Source organism: Linepithema humile, chromosome 4 (genome assembly GCF_040581485.1).
Source record: "Linepithema humile isolate Giens D197 chromosome 4, Lhum_UNIL_v1.0, whole genome shotgun sequence".
In the NCBI taxonomy this organism is placed as follows: Eukaryota; Metazoa; Arthropoda; class Insecta; order Hymenoptera; family Formicidae; genus Linepithema; species Linepithema humile.
In genome coordinates, this window is record NC_090131.1 from 5,006,208 (window position 1) to 5,030,011 (window position 23,804).

Below are 23,804 nucleotides of genomic sequence, written 5' to 3' on the forward strand. Positions count from 1 at the left end.
GCAAGCGATAATCTAACATGTTAATTATATTACTAATTAATAATAAAAAAATAAGAATACAATTAATTATAAATTAATAATATTTGCTAGAGATTGAAACTATGATAGTGAATTTATATAATATACATATTTATTTTGTTAGTTTATTCAATTAGTAATAAATTATTAAGTTTATTTGGAATAGCATATATTCGTGGAATAATCAAATTACATTATCAAGGAAGTTTGTTTAGTGCAGAATACACTAATTATATAATATTATGCAAAAGAATAAAAGTGTGTTTTCAGAAACGAGTATATAGCAAACCGTGATGAGAATATATTGTTTGTCCCACACATTATATGGAACATTTAGTTGCTCGGTTTTTCGTGGATGAAAGCTTTAATAATAGCACGGCTCGAATCAATGTGTATTTTGAGTGAAATGTCGAGGTTACACATTATTGACTGCAATAAACTAGTGCTTTATGTCGGGACCAGTATTCTACTAGGTGCGCAACTAAGTTTCCGGGTTTTACACATGGATGGCGCTAACGATACATGTAGTCGATATACATGTCTAAAGTTGTGTTTTTTTATTAACTTGGACATCTGTCAACAATAACCAGTCATAATACCAACAGATATCGCAACGCAAAAATATTTTTTCTAACAAGAAAGATGTCGAGTTTTGTGCCAAATAAACAGCATTTGCGGGAAGCTTTGCTTTTCTGCTTCAACTTGAAACAAAATGCAGCTGAAGCACGTCGTTTGCTTGAAAAAGCCTACGGCGAACATGCACCATCGAAAACTACCTGTGAAGATTGGTTTAAACGCTTCAGAAGTGGCGATTTCGACACTGAGGACAAGGAGCGCTCCGGAAGACCAAAAACATTTGAGGACGCCGATCTGCAAACGTTATTGGATGAAGATGATACACAAACACAAGATCAACTTGCGGAGGCATTAAACATGACTCGCCAAGGTATTTCCAAACGTTTACATGCCATGGGAAAAATTCAAAAAGAAGGAAAATGGGTGCCGCATGAGTTGACTGAGAGACAGATGGAATATCGAAGAGCCACTTCCGAAATTTTGCTTTTGCGGCATGAAAGAAAGAGTTTCTTGCATCGAATTGTTACTGGCGATGAGAAGTGGATATATTTCGAGAATCCCAAACGCAAAAAATCGTGGCTTTTACCTGGCGAAGCATCAACATCGACGGCACGGCCAAATCGCTTCGGAAAGAAGACAATGCTTTGCATTTGGTGGGACCAGAAAGGAATCGTGTACTATGAGCTGCTGAAACCGGGCGAAACTGTCAATGGGGATCGCTATCGACAACAATTGATAAATTTGAACCATGCATTGCTCGAAAAACGGCCAGAATGGGACACGAGACACGAACGAGTGATATTGCAGCACGACAACGCTCCGTGCCATCGCACTTCCATCGTCCAGGACACCATCAAAACGCTGAAATGGGATCTGCTACCGCACCCGCCGTATTCACCAGACCTGGCCCCTTCCGATTATCACTTGTTCCGGTCGATGGCGCATGGCTTGGCTGGGCTACACTTGGCCAATTTCGAAGAAGTGCGAAACTGGTTGGATGAATGGTTTCGATTCAAAGACGCATCGTTTTATCGTCGCGGTATTCATGTATTGCCAGAGAGATGGCAAAAATGTGTAGCTAGCGAGGGACGATACTTTGAATAAATCGTTTTTTGTATTTCTCTTGAAATTTTCCATTTTGCATTGATAAAAAAAACCCGGAAACTTAGTTGCGCACCTAGTAACACAATCGCCACATGCAAATATAGATATAGCGACAGGCTCGATTATATCGCGGCAAAATCGTGAATTTAATATACATATATATCAGTGTAATAGCATAATAGTATAATACTTCCGAATATAACAGTACATTACTTCCAAAGGAACCGAGTCGAGTTGAATTATTAATTGATTGGCTATTATTAGTGGCCGACAATTAATTATAGAACAATCATATAATTAGAGACAATATTATCGATAATGTAATCATAGAAAATTCATCGATTTTCATTTATCTGAAATTTTCTCCCTCTTACCTCAAAATTTGTATCATTCTCGGTGCTTCGTGCGTAGGTGGGTTTCACCTCGAATTTGTCCGTCGTGAACTAGGCACGACCGAGTTTATGAATCATCGTTAAGCGAGTCGAAAGGAATACGGCTCCAGGAGGAAACGAGCGTGGACGTGGACAGATAGTAGCTTTATTCTGTTCCGCGGGTAGAACCGCCGTACCGTGAGAACGAACGTTACGTAAGACATTGCAACAAAACGGCGTAGTCGTCGCAACCGAGTGCGAGATCCGTTAAACCGACACGTGAATCTACTAATACGACAATTACACAGTTGTTCGTGCCGTAAATGTGCGCCATAATCGTTGGGATAACCGCGATTCATGCGCGACACAATCGCCAACTTCTTTTCTATTATTTTTTTTTGTTTCCTAGCGCAGTTTCTCGCGCGATCAAATGTCTCAGTTTCTCGCACACTGGATAAATTTAAAACGTTTCTTCAATAAAAACGTCAAGGCGTCGATACAGCACCGTGAATCAAATAAATTTATATTTATCTCGAATTGTTATTTATCTCTGTTATTTGTGATTTATCAACGGCAGCCACCTACGATTCCGTCGTCACTCTCGCGTAGCGGCGGAAGGTGAAAACTCTCGAAAACTCCTGTGTCTCGACCATTAGCAACGCCGCGTAACGAATACACGGCTGGCGGGAGAGGCGCGAGCAGGTGAAACGATTTTAGAACAATGCTTGTTCCGCATCGGTGCGTGCGCGACGAACAAAAGAGACTGACACGAGACAGAGAGAGTGAGCGAGGAGGGGCGGAAGGAGACGGGGACGCGAACGGTCGGCGTCGAGGGAGGGAAAACGAGAGGCGAGTAAACAGGATGATTGAGAATCGTCAGAGGAACCAAGGCACATTTCAGTCGAGTTCCTTCGGCAACTCCGGCCTCCCGCTCGGCTTTGTTTTCCCGAGTGTTTTCCCTCCCTTTCGGTCCGTGCGCGCGGGCCTGTTTGTATGTACATATCGTTAACACCCCCTTCTCGAACTGTCACCAATCTGCTCCGACTGCACACACCGCGTAATTCAGTACGCTCCTCTTCCTGCCGTCCCTCTTCTTTCTCTCTCTCTTCGTTACTCCGAGTTCCTTTTTATACCCCCCCCCCCCCATTCTTCCCCCTCCCGTTCCTTCCCTTCGTTCTCTTCCACGGCTCATGCATAACGTAAGCTTATCCCGTTGCCTTTGTGCCAGCCAAGAACGGAATATCCCAGCGGCTATGAGCTCGGATCTAAGTGCAGTCCGGCGCTTCTCTCTCGCCGCTGTCTATCGGCGCTAACGAGACAGACGATCCGAGCTGTCTAGGAATGTCCGTGAACCGTCTATTCTTAGACAATGCCGGCATTATCACGTTATTACGATGAAACGGGTGCAGCAGTTTCATCGCTTTATCGTTTGCGCCGCGCGCGCGCGCGCGTGACACCGTCGCTCCGACACGTGCATACGTGCACCGAAGGTTGTGGGTGCGGTGGTGGATCGCTTTAGTAATTGGAGTACGAGTGTTACCACTCCTCCCGCGAGTGCCATTAGAGACGCTATATTGAATGGCAATTTCTGCGAAAAGGGTATCGATCCGCGTCACACGAAGCAAAGTAAGATGCGAGCGAGCTGTTGTCTGAGATATTTTCTGAGCTCCGTCGTTGTGAACACAAATCTATGTTTGACCATGATAAAAGCTTAGTTAATTAACGCACAGCAATTAAGACATTTCTCGTTTGGCTTGTTAAGTCAAGGAGAATTAAATATTTAGCATCCAAAAATAAAAAAGAATTTTTAAACGGATGAGAGAAGCGGTGACTATTAAGAGTTGAACGCAGATGATGATGCGTTGATATGTAATACGCTGTTTGATAAAAAATTGACATATCTCGAAGCAAGCCTTTGCATATGTTGTGTTTATAAAAAAAAAAAATAATTAAAAAAGCGATAACACTATCACAGTACAAGAATCATTCATTTCAAACGTCTGTGTTGTAAATATTATAATTAATATCTAGTACTTCTGCATTTTATATCTTATTTATTGAATGCGATAGAGAGTGAATATAATTTGACGTTTAATTTTTTTATTCAAGTATCTTTGAAGAATTCGTTATTAATGCATACAACATCTGCGTTTGGCTCTTATTAACCTTTGCTTGCTCCGCACTTAGTATTCCCGTCTAGCGTGTCTATCGGCAGCTCTCGAGCGAGTCGTAATCCACGGAGTCAAACCTTAAATTACAGCGCGCGTCACAGTCGTACTCGGTGCGCGCGGAGATCGGCGAGCATCTCGTGGCCACTGGCCATCAGCGTGTAACACCATCGGGCACGGGAGGAGGAAGAGAGGCCAGAAGGGTTAACGGCCCGAGGACATCGTCGGTGTTCCGCGAATAGGATGATTGTCTCCGCCACTGTCTGCTGGCCGCACGCACACACTCCTTTATCGCGCTCACGTTGCTCCTCTTTCGAAATCTTTGTCGCGCGAAAGACTGCATCAAGGGCCGTGCCGTTACAACATTTTTATGGACCATGTCCTCCCCCGTCTACCTTCTCTCTTCCGCTCCTCCCCCCGCCGCCCCGCCGAGACGAGTAGGTGGATGCGGATTCATCCGGACTCGTTTAGATAGGACTCCACCCCCGATTCAGATACACCGAAATTGCGCGAACCGACGAACATAACCGCGGCAGTAAAACCTTCATCGCGCTTCCTCCCCCGCGCTTTCTCCTCGCCCATTTCTCTCTCTCTCTCTCTCTCTCTCTCTCTCTCTCTCTCTCTCACTCACTTTCTCTCTCGGTCTCTTTCTGCCCCTCTCGCGCTCGTCAACAAGCGCCTTTACCCTGTCCGCTTTCTGCTCCCTCACGATATCTTCCTTTCTGCTCCACTCCGTCTTTCATCCTCTTTGTCCCACCAGCATCCCGGGAATCGCCTTCCCGGGTTTATACTTCTTGCTTCTCGCAGCCTCGAATATCCTCCAGGAATGCTCGCCGCCTTTCATACGCGAGATGCCCGAGGTCGTCTGTCACCCGAAGTCAGCTTTGCGCGTTTTTCCACGTCCCATTTTTACCTTACGACTTTTTAATCACAGACTTCTCGGGCCAATTCGGAGTCAATTTTTCCGCCATAAAGATGTCTAGGTCGAGTTTACAATTTTCGAGAAGTTAGAGATTAAAAATGAGAAGATCTTTGATACGCTGCACTTTGGGGAATTGAATGACGAGATCTCAGCGATGAATTTTCAATACATTTTCCCACGTTTTGTATTATTGCTGAAGCGCTTCTTCGATCTCTCTGATTTTATGCCTCAAGTGTGTGCGTAAAGTTGCAGCGAGATTCTAAGCTGCTTCGCTATCAATATCTCCTTCCAAAGCGCGATGGTATACATTGCCTCCTTAATCCTGAGGGAGATATACATGTTACAATATGTATATCCCCGTGGACCAGTAACGCATATTTGTCCCGTGGCGCATAACTCTCATAATATTCGTCTCGACAGCCTAATGGTACTCTATGCATCGTATACGTATACTACACGCATCTAAATTTTGAGACGCCAATATCAATAGATAAATATACTGTATATTCAATGTTATACGAAAATTAAATTTTTCCAAATTTATCTACGAAAACTTGATATATTCATTTTTGCGTAAACCAATAAAGAAAATCACAAGTTCGGTATTTGTTATTTAAAAATTATATTCTTACATTTCGTTCTACCGATAAAAATAATTAATATTACTTTTAAACAGAATTTATATTCAAATAAATATAAAAATTTGTTTATTTAAAATATGAAAAAAATTTAATATTTTAAAAAATTTTAAATATTTTACGAAGCACTGCATTTCAGTGCGTGTATATTTTCTTATGCTTCTTAGTGCATCTTGAAACTCGAATATACAAAGATCAGAAAGTCTGATCACGGCGGATGTGGTGGAGTCTCAGGTTTCAACTCCTGGACGCGCATACTGCGGTCTTGCTTTCGTAACATGTGGGCGAGGATTGTCATAAAGGCCACAATATAAGGTGGCAAGATTTAGCAACGTTTCTTCAGAAACTACCAACAGTCTTATAACAGTTTCGTCTCTATGTCACATATGAGGTCTTATTTGTTTCACAATTTTTAATCAAATAATAAAACTTCGATTCAATGTTCTACATTTTGCTGCAAAAATATTTTAAATATACTCGATGTAATGGACATACAAGTCTCTGTTTAAGTATCAAATACTGTTTAGTCTCGCCTGCTATATCTTTCTATCAACTTTAGATAAGCGTGAAAGCGATTCAGATCACCGAAGTGATAGCTCGGAGATTAAACTATCAATCACATTATTTTGTCGTGCTTCCCCCTTATTAGCCACGCTTGGTTTTACCCGCGGCTCGCTCTTATACGAACATCGAGATTCGCGATCGCTCCGCGGAGATTCTTCGTCGCAAAACACCGGAACTCTTATTGTTCCCCGGCTCTCACCAAGTAAGTTGCTCGTCTTCTTGCCACCGCGCGCAAGAGCCGTAAACATTATTATACCCGGGCTAATTGACTTTGCATAGGCCATCCCTCTTCTCGGGGGATCACCGTGCCGTGATGACACTGTAAACCGTCGCGGTTTAAAGGCAATTAACGCTTTTCCTCGAGACACCTCGTTCCGACCTTGGCGATTGGGTGCGGATCTTCTGACTTTGGAATGCAGTTCCGTTGTTGAACACTGATTATTAGAATTTTATTATAAATCAAATGTGTGCGACAGTTAGCTCAACTCTACCAATTTTACATAAACTCTTGTTGTTTTCAAACTTGTGCTGTGAATGATAAAAATTTGAAATACTTTTCAAAATCGTCGTTAATTAGAGATATTGTTTTCAGTCCGTAGCGCGTTTGATGACCGGTGCTCCTTTTTGCCAAAATACTGTTGAATAATTGCAAAACATAATGCAAATCGGTTTTATCGTAAATAATTTAGAATGATATTAGCGGCTTGCGCCGGTTACTTTGTGCCCGCTCGCGGACAAATGATTTATGGAAATCATAAACGTTAACAATCGTGCTATATTTACGATGATCGCGTGACTTCGCGATGCGAAATTATGCGCGAGTGTGTTTTTTGTATTCAATGGGACGCGGGAGCGAGTGCGCGTGATAAGCATAATATACGCCGTCGACGACGATAACTCTTCCGTGCAATTATGTAGAACGAATGATTCATGCGCAATTAAGCTCAACCGAGTCAATCAGTCACCCGTTTCGACTTGGCCGCGCGCAACGCGGCGGCGGCCATCGTATCGCAGATGGTGAATCGATCGCACCGTCGAAACAGAAATTCGTCCGCTGTCGCGTATTACGGCCGAAAGTATCCGCTCGCGCGCAGATGTTAAATGCAGGCTAAACTGAAGGCATCGACTTGGTACAAGTGAACCAAGGAAGGCAGAGCGAACGAGACAGACGCGCGGCGAGGGAGACGGAGAGTGCCGCATTTCTCGCCAATTCAGCGAGTTACAAGGCTGACGTCATCGGCTCGACATAATTCGATTCAATTCGCTTAATTTTGCGAAAATTGCCAATCTTCTCCGCTGCGTTACCGTCTAGCTCCTTCGTATCTGCCCGTCTCGCGGATCTTCTCTCGCTTCCCTCTCTTTCCTCACTCCCGCCTGCTTCCTTTGCCGCTCTCAAGGAGCATTTATCGATCACGCTGTATTCCTCTTTTCCGTCGCGCACCCCTCGCTTATGTGAATACGTCACACGATATTCGTTTTGTCGGCTCCACGTGATCAACAGCGTCGGATAATCGCATCCGCTGTTAATTATTTTAATACGAAATCTTTGCCATCGATAAATAATATCCCAAGAATAATTAGCCCGATATTTTAATAATTATAGAAGAGTTATTTGGAATTATGCTCTTATCATTGTTCAAACTAAATAAATAAAAAACGGAGATTGATAAATAAATGATTGAGCTCTATATCGATAATAATAATATATAAAACACATTGCACTTAATTTAATTCGTCCGATAATATCAGCAATAATAAATACAATTATAAATATTGCATCGTATAGTCCAGAACTGAGATTTATGTGCTTTAGGCCGATTTTCGGAACAGACAGGCACTGCGCGTTCCCCTCGTTGCTGACGTTTAACAAGTAGCCGAACATACGTAATTAACGCGCAATTCTCTGCTTCAGGAATAATCATAGTTTGAATATAATGCTTAAATGCCGCTTCAAATGCTTCCAAATAATTTTCAAAGAGAAAATTTTGGAATTATTATAATTAATAATAAAGTACAGCTAGTTTTTATTATGAAACAAAAATTATTTAAAAAGAGAAAGAATTTAAGAAAGATCCTCGATGGACCTTGAACTACAAGACAAAGCATTACGTGCATCTGAAAGTTCGTTTTGTTCAAATATCAATGATAAAAAATAGACAGTGCACATTTTAAAAGTCGGTTAAAAGTTGCAAGAAAATCTCAGCTCTGAAAGAATTGTTTTTCGATTAGCTTTATTTATTGAAGACATTTATTAGTGATGATAGATTTACATAGCCAGTATAAATCTACTGCCATCGATTGCACACTAACAAATGCCTCTAATAAATAAAAAAAAAACAATCTTCCATTAGCATTCTGCGCACGATACATCACAGTTATTTGAGTTGTAAATCGATAATGCACATAGCCCGACATTTCCCGATGTAAATATTTCTCTCTTCGGCAACACGCGTTGTAAATTTTTAACATTCTGCCGCTTACTAGATTTTACGATTGCAATCCGCGAGTATGTTTGTACACAATTTTTTTGATAAAAACCTGTAATTCCTGTTTTTTTTTTAACTGTCTACCTCGGTTAATTGTGGACAAAACAAAACTTGATTCCCGAAGTTCCGGTCAAACAAAATTAATTGGAGAATTAATTATTTGTAATTCCAATTGGTCGTTTGTGAATTGATCGTTTAGTGAATGTAACGCATGACATCAAATTACGATAAAATTCCTGTCCACACGATCGGAAATAGAGAAAAATTTAATAAATTGGACTTTTTTGTTCATTCGACGGGACGGTTCTTTCACCTTTGTAGAATCCACTTTTCGGTGCATATTACTTCGTGAAATTCGATTCGATTAATTTTGCGTGACTCCGCCGTTCGCGATAACGGCTCTCGCAATCAGGAAGGTTAAACGTTCTAATAAAAGCCGACGAATTAGGCGAACAATCGGACGGACTGAAAATCGGCACGGATGGCGGCAGTTATGTATACATATGTGACAGTTCATGAGATAGAGTCGTAAGTCTCCCGGCGGCGGATCGACCGAGGAAACGACGAACGAGGGCAGGCGCGCGAGAGAGAAAGAGATTCAATTTAGATGGCAGTGTTTCTCTTCCTCTTTTTCAAATATCTTTTGTCGGTCTCGATAACAATGAAAAGAGGTGCAGAGAGTGAGCGGGCGCGAGCGCGCGCGTTTGCGGCTCTATTGAGCGCGCACCTTCCGAGCGCCTCATCGCACCGTGTTTTTCTTCTTATTCAATCTTCCAGTCGAATTGATAGGGTTCTCACGAATAATGACAAAGCCGTGCTAGCCCGGCTGGCTGCCTAGCATAATGCTCCCAGCCCGATTGGGTGCCGCACGCGCGCTTATGCACCGTAGCGTACGTAAGCCGAGATGCAGTTAAATTGCAGTCTGGATGAAAATACCTGACTCTTCGACGGTATATTATATTAGCTCTGATTAATTTTGTGCCTGCAGAATTTTTTTTATCATATTATCGGTGATATTGATTCTATAAAGTGTCTAATGTCTAATTATCTTTCTCGGAGAAAGTAGTATCACAATACAATATCGCATTATAACGAAAGAAAGAAACACGTCAAAGCATTAATGCAAATAATTCAAAAATTTTTAAAAGCTAAAAGATTATTTTCTAAAATAAAAATAAATAAATTGTTAAAGATGAATTGTTTTGCCCTCAAATTTTTGAGATTTACTATCTCTTTATTTAAATGGAGAGAAAGAGAGAGAGAGAGAGAGAGAGAGAGAGAGAGAGAGAAAGAGAGAAAGGGAGGGACAAAGAATTTAATTACTTTAAATTAGTGCTGATTTACGCGATTGCAATGGCAGTCATCGTAATTAAAGTTACTTAAAATTTACAGCTGTTACGCGATTTGTCGATTCCACAGCGGAGTGATGCATTCGCGGCTAACCGTCTGATTTTTTGCATTCCCTCGGCGCAACAACTATGCGGTGGCAGATGCGAGTTATTCGCTAAAACTGTATCTCAAGTAATTATGCATATTTCATAATATGAAAACGAGGCGGCTATTGTGAATATAATAAAACACGGTACATTGTTACTTTTCCATTTAATTATCGATGCTACATTAATCAAAGGCTTTTTCCCGGCACACATGCTTGTTGTTTCATAATGACTCCGGCGATTCAATTAAATATTCATGTATCGTTATTTACATGCGGTAACCGTGGAAATTGTGTGCAAAAGGATCTCGTAATTCCCTACTTAAACTGATTTCTGTTACAAATGTCACGTCGTGGATTGTAAGTGCCTTGGCATTGTCTTAATTGTCTAAGCGTCTTGTGTATGTGCGCCACCTGAATTTCTATAATTAGCTTAAACGCTTTGTGGGTTTAGCTTCGAACGGTGTATAAAATATTAATAGCAAAAAATACTACACAGCAAAAATAAACTTGTGAAGCTTTTTGCTCTCACGATTTATTTCATCGTTATTCACCAAAATTAAAAAATTTACAATTTCAATGATTTATTAAATCAACAATTAAAATAATAAAAATTTCAATGTCTAAAATTATATCGTGATACCAAAGGTGCGCAGGGATTATGGTCGACAGCTCAACTATGTCATATCCGATGTTAGCATACACTCTGTACATGCAATGACTCAGACTTACGTCATCAAGTCTGCAAAATCTTTGTAATGAAATACGTGTAGATAATTGGAATTGTTATTTCTACCAAACTGTAGATATCGAACCAAATCCGATACTGTTATCGTGCACGTAAAAAAAGAACCAGAACATGCATCGTATAAAATTTATAAATATTGATTATACAGTTACATAAAAAAAGCTTTGAAGCTTCAAATAGAGATATCCTCTCCATTTAATGTGAAAGATAAAAATAAAAATACTATTAATAGTTGGACAATAATTTAAATAGTTTTCGAAATAACAATCGTAAAATAGAACGTTTCACACTTTATTTTGCCGTTCGCGAAACCGTAAAGCTTTATCGCGCGACGCGTTTTTGCGAAACCAGAAACTTGTTCCTCCTAACTCGCGGGCCGCCTGTTCTTGCCTTGAAACTGAAAAAAGAAATCGATTTGCTCGAATAGCGCGCGTCGATACAATTTCCCGTGGGGTGCTGTCGTTTCTCGTTTCGCAACCCCGGCAGCAACGGCTGGCTGGTCGTAACTCGTGGACCGACCACGGCAGGAAGTTCGAAGGGAGCCGGCGGATTCGAATTCCTGCCACATTTCGCGCACGCAGCTGATAGCGCGCCCGCCACGCGAAATAGTCTCGGCATAGCATCGAGAGATCGATCTGGCCCCAGCCGTGACTATTTTCCCTCTCTCCCTCTCTTTCTCTCTCCTGCTTTTCGCGAGATATCTCGGGGAATTATTATTTTACGAACGGCTGCGCGGCAGCTGACAGCGCGAGCGCGCTGTAAAATAATCTCAACGGTGAAAGATCGATTTTCCCCGCGAGCATTCTTACTCGCTCCTATTCTTAGAAATGTGTCTCGAGAGGAATTATTTTTTCACCAACAATCGCAAACGGTACTTTTCCATGACGATACGCACGCCGATAATCGCTTTTCTCATGCAAAAAATACGTCTGCGTGCAATTTGCATTGCGGAGGTAGCAGTTGTTTACTTTATTATCGCGTTTGCAAAATTTAATTGTAAATTCGCTAGAATTTTACGTGAAAAACGCGGTGTGGAGGGAAAAAGTTTTTAATCTTGCACCTGAGTTTAACGGAGATATTTATGCACGTTGTATGCCATGGAAAGTTATGCCGGCATAAACAACGCTGATAAAGGTAGAACGCAGCTTTTACCTGGATTTTAATCTTCAGCGTGCTTAGAATGTAATTTCCCGCAAATAACGCTTTCCCACTCAATAATTCACGCGGTCGCGATATTTTTCGAGATACTGGCTTAGGAGTTTATCCACTCGGCGGTTAAGTATAATTAGGATTTACAGCGAGGAAGTAACAAATCATACGTTTTAATTATTATAATGTATGTGCGTTACGGCACTATAGCTCGCATACAGCGGCGCTAATTAATAATTAATGGTGTAACACATGTTACTTGTGAGGAGTATGCCACAGTACACCTACGTTAATTAGGCACTTGTGCAGTTGCATATTGTATACGGTCTTTAGCGCGTATGCTATTTTCTTTTCAAATGTAGCGCGGAAGTTAATTTGCATTAATTCGAAGTTGCCACCCGCCACGCCACGTTCAACATCTTAAATCTTCCTTTTTTCCCGGAAGCTAATTCAATCCCGACTCGCAAACCACACATTTCCTTCTATCTTTATGCAAATCCGTTCCAAAATGCCCCCTCGCGTTTCCAGAATTCGAATGACTGTTGCATAGCAACATATGTCTTTTGCATTGACCTAAATTCAAATTTCCAAATACGTCGAAATGCAAGATGTATCTGAAAATAGGCAACGTTTCATAGAATATTCGTGGTTCGCGAATAAAACTGCAAGAGCTGCTTACATAAAATTGCTTTTACCGGAATATTTAATTTTTATTATTAAAATTGTACGCCAGGAATTTATACGGTCTTTCCGCTTTAATATCTCGTTAAACATTGTCGGTAACTAAGTGTAACCCGGTGTAAAATCGGTATAAAAGTGGAAACTCGCGACAAATTAAACGTGGAAGACGATCTGAGAGATAATGGTAACCATGGTGCTCGCCTACTTACCTTTTTAGGTCGCGGCAGATCGATAGAACGCTTCCCACTCGGTGGAAAACATTGCGACGTTTCCGATGACGTGGATAAATTTCGGTTCGCGAACTCCCCCAGTCACTCGGCAGGTTTAGCCGACGTATACCGGAATCGCACTACATGCCGGCGCGAGAAGCGTAAACGCTCGCGAATACCGGCGTCGGATGTTGCGCAACGTTTTCGATATGCTGCGTACGAGATAGGCGCCATCAATGTGCGCGCGCTTTTGCAAATAATTACGCTTGTAATGGTAGGTTGACGTTACACTTCCGCTAATACCGGATGATGCAATGAGCGAATAAAAGGAGCTGCTGCGCAATAGTCCGGCGCTCGCGGATCGATTTTCGAGAACGATGACGGAAGTGCGAATTAATTGTTGAAAAATTTAATATTCGACGCCAGATTTTATCTTGATAAATTCACGCCGGGACTCATTTCGGCAAGCACGAAAGCACAATTGCGACATTTTAACATGAGGTAATAATAACTATAGCAATGTTGAATAAACACTGCCATAGTTACCAGTGCCACGTCTATAAATGTCTCTGTGAAGCTTTCTACTGCAACTGTAAAATGAGAAACTTTTAGACTTCAAAAAGCATTTGCGTCTAAAAGTAATTCAGTAAATTTGTTGCCATTGGCTCCCCTCGTAAGTTTCAATAACTGTGTCTTCAAGTACTACTTTCTTATGCTCGATAATAAAGACCTCAAGGAAACGTTTGTTATAGCGATAATAAATCTAAAAATGAGGACAGCTCATGCCATGCTGCCGGTCTACGAGTTATAACGACGAGTGTCGTGCGTCTGTGTGCACGCATAACATTTCCCTTCATCCACTTCCTACAACTTTCAAGATGATATTACTCGCTCGCATTTCAAAGCGTCGGTATTCCAGCCATTATTGGAAAACTTGTGTTATCAAAAGAAAACCGTAGATGAAGATATTCAAGAAAGTGGGCTAAGTAATGAACGGGAAACCTCAAAAAGATAGCTCGACGTTTCGCAACGCAAGTCTGCGCCGCGGGTTGATTGTAACACTGAAATTCAACTGCATTCGTCGCGTGCACTATAATTACTTCCACTTGGCTCCAATATGTCCGACTACCGTGCAAATTGTCGCGAACATGCCGCTGGAAATACGGGATACGCATCAATTACTAGCAGTCTAATCCCGGCGAGTAATTACGGCACGCATATTCGCGGCGACATCGACGCAGGATACTCGCTAATCCCGTGGGTTATTGCAAATTTAGCGAAAAGCGAACGCGCAAGGGAGATTTCGGTACGCGAAGTTAGATGCAACAAGTACAGCGGCGGCGTTACATCCGAGAACGCTTTACTTCGCCACGTAGCCACGAGCACTTCATCGAGAGAGAGAAAGAGAGGGAGAGAGTGGTTGAAATTTTTGGTGTAAGTGTCAAAGGGATTATCCCGATAACTTGATAATACGAGAAATAAACGAGTGAAAGACGACCGCGGCGCGGAGCGGCGAGCATAATTTTGCGAACCGTGCAGATGCAATTACGAAACATTGCGTCACGATGATTCACTCGGCGTGGCGTTTTCCACGCCGTTGGGAAATCTTGCTCAATTTACACAACACAGGACACGATTGTTTAAGCGAGTAGCAAATGAATTTACGTTAGGCTCCTAATCACTATTCATTAGTTCTCTTCCAGCGCTTCTTCTTCAGTTTCGCGTTTCATTACGTTAATTACAAAACCGTGAGCCGACGCGCGGAGTGTGACACGATGTGAAAAAACAGGCTGTATTAACACATCGTTAAACGTAACTCAATTTTCTGTCCGTCAGTTTAATTAATTAGGCGCGATTACGCGCCTCCGAATTCCTGCGAGTTCGACTTTAACGACTCGATGCATGCCGATCTGCGCTGTAAAAATCTCACTCGGCTGAAAATCACGTTATCAATGAATACTGGTCACATACTGCATATATTTGTTCGCATCGATACGTGGGAGAGACATCATCCCGGGAGTAAAAGGGCAAAGGAGGAGGGGATGAGTCAAGCCGATATATCGATCCGCGCAGTCCTCTTTCGAACACCTTTTTCAGCGGAAACAAAGCATTTCCAAAATTTCGATCCGAAGTCGCTGGCTCCGGTCGAGCTATTCTTTTTCGCGAAACAAATTTTCCAAATATCCTCGCAAACGGGCGCGCGTTTCTCTCTCTTTCTTCCGCCAACGACGACGTTAACACGCACAACTACGAAAAAACGAGGAGACGCGAAATCACGTTGACATTTAGATTGATTACGTTAACCGGCGTGGTGATTAATTGCCGTCGAAAAAATTTCGAAAAGATCGAACCACCACAGACACGCCGCGTGCACGTACGCGACGCACGTAGGTGTGAGTTCCGCCGAAACTACTACACACGCTAACACGCTTTTGGACGCGGCGATTGACAATCATTGTCCGACAGCACCGTCAGAAATCAAATTTGAGGACGTGTCACCCGTTCGACGGGGTTTTCCGCGCTTTCGTACGCGATCTATCCACGGCAAATCTTATTGATTAACGCCGCGAATGATGACGGGCGTCCTCGTTAACAGCCTCCGGTATATTAGCATTAGACATATATTTAGCATTTCGAGTGGTGCACTGTCAACAGAACTGCATTACAGTTGACGTGCGTCGTGTGATCACTTGGATGGGTCCAAATATTTCCATAGGCAAATATTTTCGTTGCATGCATTCGAATGCAGCGACACACTGTGCTGTATACTTCAGTACAAACAGTCGAACGCGAAAGATAGTGTATGAAAAGGAATCGGTGTGATAGATGCGCTCGTAATTTTAAATAAAATTACCATTCCTAATCAGATATCAATTTTATCACGCGTTCTAAATTTTTTCCCCGGAATTTTATTAAAAGTTGACGCAAGTTATATCGCGGCTTTTTAATTAAAAAAAAAAAAATTATGTCACGCTTCAAATTCCTCGTGTTTTAAATTCCACGAGATACTCGAGACTGTGCAGACGAATTTTAAGATAAATTGTTAAAATGCAAGCGTTTATTGCGTTGTCCGCAAATTTTCTCACTTGCTATCACGAATTTCGTATCATGTCGCGCACGGAGCGCGTCAAAAGCGCGGACACCTATCATCGACCGCGAATGGACTCGCTGAAACTTCCCAATTGTGCCTTATAAGTCTTCCCGCAAGCGCGATGCCCTCCGCAACTTCTAGATAATCCAGATCCGGGTCCGAGAACATCAATCCAGATTGAACTTCGGCTCACTAGTTTAAGCTCAATCATGTATTAGCTTCGAAATGACAAAGACGATAATTCGGATTCTCGAATCTCCGAACTTTTGATTACGAAATGAAAATACGAACTGTCTCGAAAGATTGTCCAGAACGGTTCTCGAACAATGTTAGCGACAATTAGCGGTATTTCACTTTAAAAATGGACTCTAACATGTTACTTGCGACACCGATAGCAAGAAACGATTCAATTCTGCTTTCTATTAGTCATCGTTGGTATCGATAATTTTCAATAGCTTAGATACGCACAAATAACTGGCGGAAAGGCTGATAAATTTTATTGTGTCAGAAGCACAAATATATTCCTAAATGTGCGTATATTAAGCTCACTATGCATTTATACTGTAAAAATGCTCACACACATTGTCAAAGAATTATAGCACTTACATGTATCGCAACAGAACAGCATATCCAAAGTGACGTTCCAAGAGCTTACTCCAAATCCAAGAGAACTATCTGGCTCTTCACGGATGATAATCAAATGAGGGAGCGTTGTCAATTTAAAAAAAAAAAGAAATTAAAGTGCCGAGAACAAAAACGCGGAATAAAAAATACGCAACGTGTAAAAATAATTGATTTGAAAAATTGTTGCTGTGCTATTTAGTTTCGCATTTACTCCGAGCGCTTCCGTTAACGTCGCACGGAATATCGCAGCTGGCTGTCAGTGGCCGAGGTGACAGCGACAGCGTCACGAAGCGGAGCGAGGAACCCGCGCGGCGTTGAACCCATAGAGCCCCGTCACATGACCGCACGGGGAACATGAGCGCGAAAGAAACCCACCGTGTGACGGAACCGAAGCGAGCACGCAGTGACAGTGTCGCGTACAAAGCGGATGACGAAGCGAACGACGTGACGACAGAACGCGGTGGAAAAACGCGTGACGGACGGGATGACGCGTACCGCGGTACCGGAAGCCCGACAGGAGCCAGTGCCCTTGGTGTCCATCGTCGACGTCCGAAAGAGAGACCACCGCGAGAAGCTGGTGTGTGGGAGGGCATCGCTCATCCGTCCGCACCGTCGATGTCGACGTCCCGACACCTTCGCGTTGCACTCGCGTCGAATCCAACAAGTTAAAGCGCTTCTGACGTCAGACGTGCCCTGTGCGCGACCGGGTCAACCCCCGGACACCGCTTTCCTCCGGAAACATCGCTTTCTCCTGGGTTTTTCTCTTCATCTTTTTTCTTCCAAGTGACGAACGAAACGCAAACGACGAGACGGGAACGAAATCACAAAGACGCATCGGTGCGCGCAATTTACGTAACGCACTCGTCCTGAGACGGCGCTCAGGACTCAGGAAGAGAGAGACCTCCTGAGTGGGATGGCAGTTTAAATGCAACTATGCTTTCTCGGGTTTGGGTTGAGCGCGCAGGGTCCGAGTCGGCCGTGTTCGGTGGCTCTCGGCCGCTGTCGGATCTCGTCGATATGCCCATAGACACAGTGTATATGTCTATGGATATGCCGTGCCATGCTACGCTATGCTATGCTGTGCCTGGTTGCCTCTCTCTGTCTCTCCTTCTCTCCCCTTCTCTCTTCTTCCCTTCGCTACCTCATCACTCCGTCCTCATACGTGGCCTCCTTGTTCTTCCATCTTGCTCATCTCTCCTCGTGTTACTTGTGGCTTCTTTGTTCCCTCTTTTTCTCCTTCCCACGTAATCCCCCCCTCTCTCTTTCTCTCTCGCTGTTTCTCTTTCCCGCGCGGGGTTCTTTCTCCTCCTTCATTCCCTCTCTCGCTCGCGACAACGACTCTCGGGCCGGCGACGGTGTCGGTGTGTTAGTCGGTGGACGGTAGTGGTGGTGCACCGATGTCGGCGTGGTGGGAGTGCGGGGGTGGTGGTAGGTGGCGGACCGGTGAGACGAGAGGGCAAGGAATGACGGTAGTAGAATGTAGAGGATAGTGGTGCGGGCGCGGTGGAGAAAAGAGGGAAGGAACGTGGCGGAGGGGAGAGGACAGAGCTTGCGACAGAGACGGTCATATGGCGCCCGAGTCAGAACGGGGATGTCTTATGTCATTCTCCTCGGCGATAGTCTAACGGGTGTTGCGTGGCGTATGCTGGTGTGTATCGCTCGCTGGGTTGCTACGCGCGGCTACAATTGGAAAATTTCTCGAGTTTCCCCGGTTTTTCCGATGGCCGGTCTCACCGTCTTCCTCGACCATCGCGAGATAAGCTTCTAAATGTAATTACAACATCTCGCGGAGAGCGCGCGCGCGGGGAAAACCGAGCAAAAAGGAGGAAAATAAAGCGGCCGATGTACACGTTAATGAAAAGAGCTACTACTTTTGCTATCGCTTTCCCTTTAACGGCAAATATCATTTTTCAGTAACAAGCTAAATAATATTAGAATATCGATAATATCGTTTCACCGTCAATCAGTTTCTTTCTTTTTTTATCATTCAACTATCAACGATTTTTCGAAAATATTTTCCAACTCTCCCTGATATTCCTTGACACTTTTCAGTTTTCCCGACTCTCTCTCAGTTTTCCGGATGTCTGACAACGCTGATTTTGTTTCGCCATATCACTGCGTTCGGCTTGGATTCTTCTCTCCCGCTTGTCGACTTTACAATGCTGCTCCCTCGACAAAAAGTCTGATGCCTATTCATTCGTTGGATTTGAGAACCGATGTTATTAAAATTCAACATCCGCCGGAGCGGGGCGGCGGTAACTATCGATTATTCAGTTGTTTGTAGGAAACGGAAGATGTTTGCGGAAAATGGAATTAAAAGTCAGTGGGGGCTTGGTACACAGTTCCCTCAGAATTTCCAACTACTGCATCCATCTTTCCTGTACATTGCGAGCGCTGCAAAATGCACGCTATTAATGAAGGCTCTCTTGAATATATTTAAAGTTACATCAGATGTTATATTACCCCTATCAACTAAATGTTAACTATTACAGATGACAGATTTTCTCCTCTCGCGCGTAAACGCGGCGGAGAAAATATTGCGACTAAAAATTTTGTAATTTAGAAACTCTAAGTTACCATTTTCTCGTTCCAGCGAGTTAAGTTATCTTTTACGGTATAAAATTTCACTTTCTCAGCGTGAAAATATCAAATAGTATTTTGCATACTGAGCATTATGCAAACTAAGGGAAGTATAATATTTAATAGTTAAACTATATAAGATGTAAGTTTTCCCGGAACCCTTTTATGCGAGATAAACATAAAGATAAAGAAGGAACGATTCTGATATATATTTTTTAAAAGAAAACATAAAGAATTTCGAGAGCGTGTGCGGTGTAATTTCCATTTGCATCGTTAACACGCGTAAAATTCAACACGTGAACGCGATGAATGCAGCCGTAAAATTAAACGTTCAATTTTCTGGAGAACAAATGTAACGGCTGTAATTCTGCCCTTCGCTCCGTGCTAAAAATGCATACCGACTGCAGCGAGATCGAGTGCAAGACGGACCCATAGCTTTGATCGGCAACCGACGTTTCACGGCAGCCCATGTTCACGAGAATTGTACCATCCTTGAATTCCCAGCGCGATCGTGGAAGTTTACGACTGTTCGGCGATAACAGGCGTACAATCCCTTCGCGGTTTATCGCTCTATCATTTACGGATCTTATCATCGCGCCGCGATATGAATCAAAGGAAATCGTCGGCATTCCCGATCGTACGCGAACGACAGCATTCCCGTGGGAATGTTACGGGCTGTATATCGGGCCGTTACGCTGTTTAGAGGACACGCAATTTAATCGGCACACACGCGTGATGCACATGTTCCGGCAGTTGTTCGCGATTACGAGACGGGGACTGTTATCACTGCCGCCGTCTCTTACTGCCATCGCCGTCGTTAAATTGAACTGTTAGTCTAGCCGGTGCAATTGACCGGCAAAATGCAATACGCCGATTAGCATGGATACGACGTGTTTTATTCTACCCCGGAAATTCGGGCGATTCCACTCGGGCGATGCATTTTCAAGCGCTACATTATTCATGGCTTATAATGAGATACTTGGATATACATATAATAAAAGGCGAACATAGTTCGCGTACGCACATTAATCTCGGTACTCCCGGTGCGTGTATCGTGCGGACATCTAAAATCGCGGCACCATAATTGGACGCATGGCGATCTCTTTTTTTCTTTCTCTTCAAAAATAGCTACGAGAGAAATTTTCGAGAGACCTCTCTGTGCTCAACATATTATTATGCAAATTAATTTATAATGTGGAAAGAGAATAATATGCAATATATCAACCCTATATTCATGAAGTATTTGATTTACATAAACTATATCTCATTGCGTCCAAAATGGAAATACTGCAATTTCAAAATAATAAAACATTATTTAAACACTTTCGTAATATCTTCATCATCACGCAAATATATAATAAACAAAATTTAGATTTAATTTAGAAATATCGAACGACAAATAAATCTCTTCGACGTACAGATTTCTTCTTCTCTCGTCCTTCTTATAAATATTAAAATTATCGTTTAACTAATTATGGTAATTACTTTCATTTACGATTTAAATACAGCTGTGCAATATATGCGGCGTCAGCTGTTTGCGGAATTTTTCAAAATTAAAGCAAGAAATATGAATCTGCAAGAAATATTTCAAACGCTTCGCAATTCTCGAAAAATTAATTTACAATTTGCAAATTTAAGATTCACGAACGAAATACTAAATACCATTGACGTGATTTCCAACTTTCGCGCATAAATGTTTCGGATAATTGTGTGTCGGATAACTTCTCTATTATTTGATAAGGCGAGCTCTAAGAATGGTTTCGCTCCCACGACGTTATACTTCTCATCGCTGTGATTACTCTAATGCACGGCGCGAAAAGGAAAGAACGGCAGGAAGAGAAAAGAGGCGGAGAGCGCTAAAAGTTTCACCCGCGCGCGCGAGAGAGGAGAGAAAAGTTATCGCACCCGACGGGTTTTCGAAGTTGGCTGCCCAGTTGCGCTAATCGAGCTAGCCATTTCTGGGCTGGAAGAAGCGCGGTGGCGAGCCGCGCTGCGCTGACGCAGAGAGATGCGTCATCTTCGGGATCTCCCCCGGCAGCGTGCCCCGCCGCTTGAATTACCATACTGAAATTTAATTGGCGCCGTGCGCGCGGGCGCGCGCTCCCTGGGAAACGAATTAAGAAATTTTATTCGATTTGCCGTCGTTTTCGGGGAGTCGTTCAATTGAGCCGCCGCTTCGGCCGGAGAGTCTCTCTCTAACGAGAATCGCGAGATAAGCAGGAACGTTTTAAGAATTTTTATGACTTTTAAATTAGGTAAATCAGAAAGAACAGTATTTTTTAGAGTAAAAATTTCTTGATTAAAGTGGGAATCGATATTTTTTTTCCCGGGAAAATATCTAGCCGTCAATGTTTTTTGCAAGAGCAAACTGCTTTAATTAAACTCCGAGAAGGCAAGTTAGTTAACGAAATTATATTTTGCGACGCTTCGCTATCTTTCTCGATGGGGAGGCAGAGCTGCGGCCCTGATCGAGCGGCGTAGGTTGCCGACGAAAACTTGATAACCTAGATTTTGGCGGTCTCCGGGCAAGAGTTAGCGCACGCGGAGACTCATTACGTAACTTTTGCGATCGATCGCACCGCCGCGCGAGCGGAGCGCCCGCACGCTCTTCCGGTATGCATGCATGCCGCGCATGCAGGTGTGCGTAGACGCGCGTGTGTACACATACACGTATATACGTGCCGTGACGACGAATTGGATCGTGTTATCGTGCCGCTCGCTACCGGCGGGCGTTGTAGGGACGATAAAAGCGTGCGTGCCCGGAGTGAAAACATGCAAAGACGCGCTTTATAAAGTTCCGGCTCGACGCCACCGTTCCGCGGCTCTCCTTTCCCTTCCCGCAGTCTCCTCAAAATGAGACATTCAAGTACCCGCGAACATCGTTCCCGACCGCCGCCCTATACACACGATTTTCCGCCCCGTTTTTTCGTCCTGCGTCGACGGTTTAGTCGTGGCAGCCTACCCCGAGCGTTTCACCGGGAATCTGGATGAACGTGTGTGTTCTCTTCTACTCTTATACACGGCTGAGGTCTCGCAAACGCCTCCCCAGGCAGCAGACACGGCCGATTGACATCGAGGATTAGCTCGGGATTAAGCGGACGCCGTGAAAGATCCCCGAGCGAAAGCTGCTGTACATACGTAAAGATCTGTTAAAATATTCCTATCAAATGTATCAAATATTAACCTCCCGCGATTTACCGTATCAAATATTAAGTACGAACGACTCCGTCAATATTTTCGAAGACGCGCGAAAAATTGGGATCTTTTGTGAAAAATATTTTATGTCAGAATAAAAAAGTTAACGACGGAAACTTGATATTTTTCGCGATCGATTTTCCAGAAAAGCACGAAGGAGATGATTGACGCAAAGCATGATCGATGCAACGCAATCGTAGCATTATCAACGGGTTATCTGCTTGCGTTCGTCAAGTATGCACGTCCTTTCGCCTAAATCGTAACAAACGACTGTCCGTCTATCTATCTGGCACATCTTTCGCTGGCTGCATCGACGTTGCTCGAGTGTTCACGTATCTCCTCCGCGTGCGGGGCCCTAATTGAAGGTTTGCTTCCACGCGGATATCGCGGCATTTAAATTGTAAATGGCGTCTCCTTTATTCATCGACCGTCAGAGGTCTCATGATTCCCGGGCAGTTATCCAATTCCTCGAGAGAGGGAGAACGACGAGGCGCTCTCGCACGACCGCGAGGGCCGAGGGAAAATGCGAGCGCTGAATAAAAATCGAGCGCATTTTCGGCGAGAACGCGGGGGTGGGCGCGAGTGCCGGAAATTCTCGAGTGCCACGGTTGTCCGGTTTCGGCCCGAAACTGTTCTGGCCGGATCGAGTGTGCGTCCCCGTTTGGATACTCGATAATCTCCATCAACTTTCGAGCACGCACGACTGCGCTCGATACGTTTTTAATCCCTTAACGCGCGTATTTTTTTCCGAGGCACAAAAAACTAAAAATCGATAAAAAGTAATTTTAACTCTACTGTATTATGGAAGACAACGTGATTTCGCTAATATTAAGAGATCTTTTTGAACCCGCTCGCGGTTCTTCTCTTCTCTCCTTTGTAAGATTCAAATGACCGAACCTATCGAAAAGTCAAACAATTTCGAAAACCTATACGATTACACAAGTCTGTCGAGAATGCTCGAACTCGACACGCACCCTTGAAGAGTAAACTCGGATCCGGCGCAATTCGTGCTCTTTGTTACGCACATCTGTAAAAATGCAAAATAACGCGGCGGATGCGAAAAAAGCGAAGATGCGCGGAAGCGATAGCGAGAGTAGAAGAGAGGAACGTCAAGATGGAGATGTGCGGAAGAGAGGGAGGACGAGGACAAAGAAGCAAAAGAGGGAGGGTGGAGAAAGCAAGTGCTCTTGGATAGGTTGGAAGGATGGATATTCTTTATGAAAGGATTTGAGGGACGGGCAAGGA

At 43.4% G+C, this 23,804-nt stretch overlaps 1 protein-coding gene across 16 annotated transcripts in view; it reads right to left on the minus strand.

Annotated features, from left to right (window-relative positions):
- Positions 1 to 23,804, minus strand: part of LOC105671945 (uncharacterized) — a 150,407-nt gene that overhangs the window by 25,279 nt on the left and 101,324 nt on the right. Inside the window, exon 1 of one of the 16 annotated variants that reach the window (XR_001100729.2) lies at positions 16,767 to 17,883. The exons of the other annotated variants lie outside the window; for them this stretch is intronic. The gene's annotated coding sequence lies outside the window, so the exon portion shown is untranslated. Of the gene's footprint in view, positions 1 to 16,766; positions 17,884 to 23,804 lie in introns of those variants that run through there. 16 annotated transcript variants of the gene reach the window in all.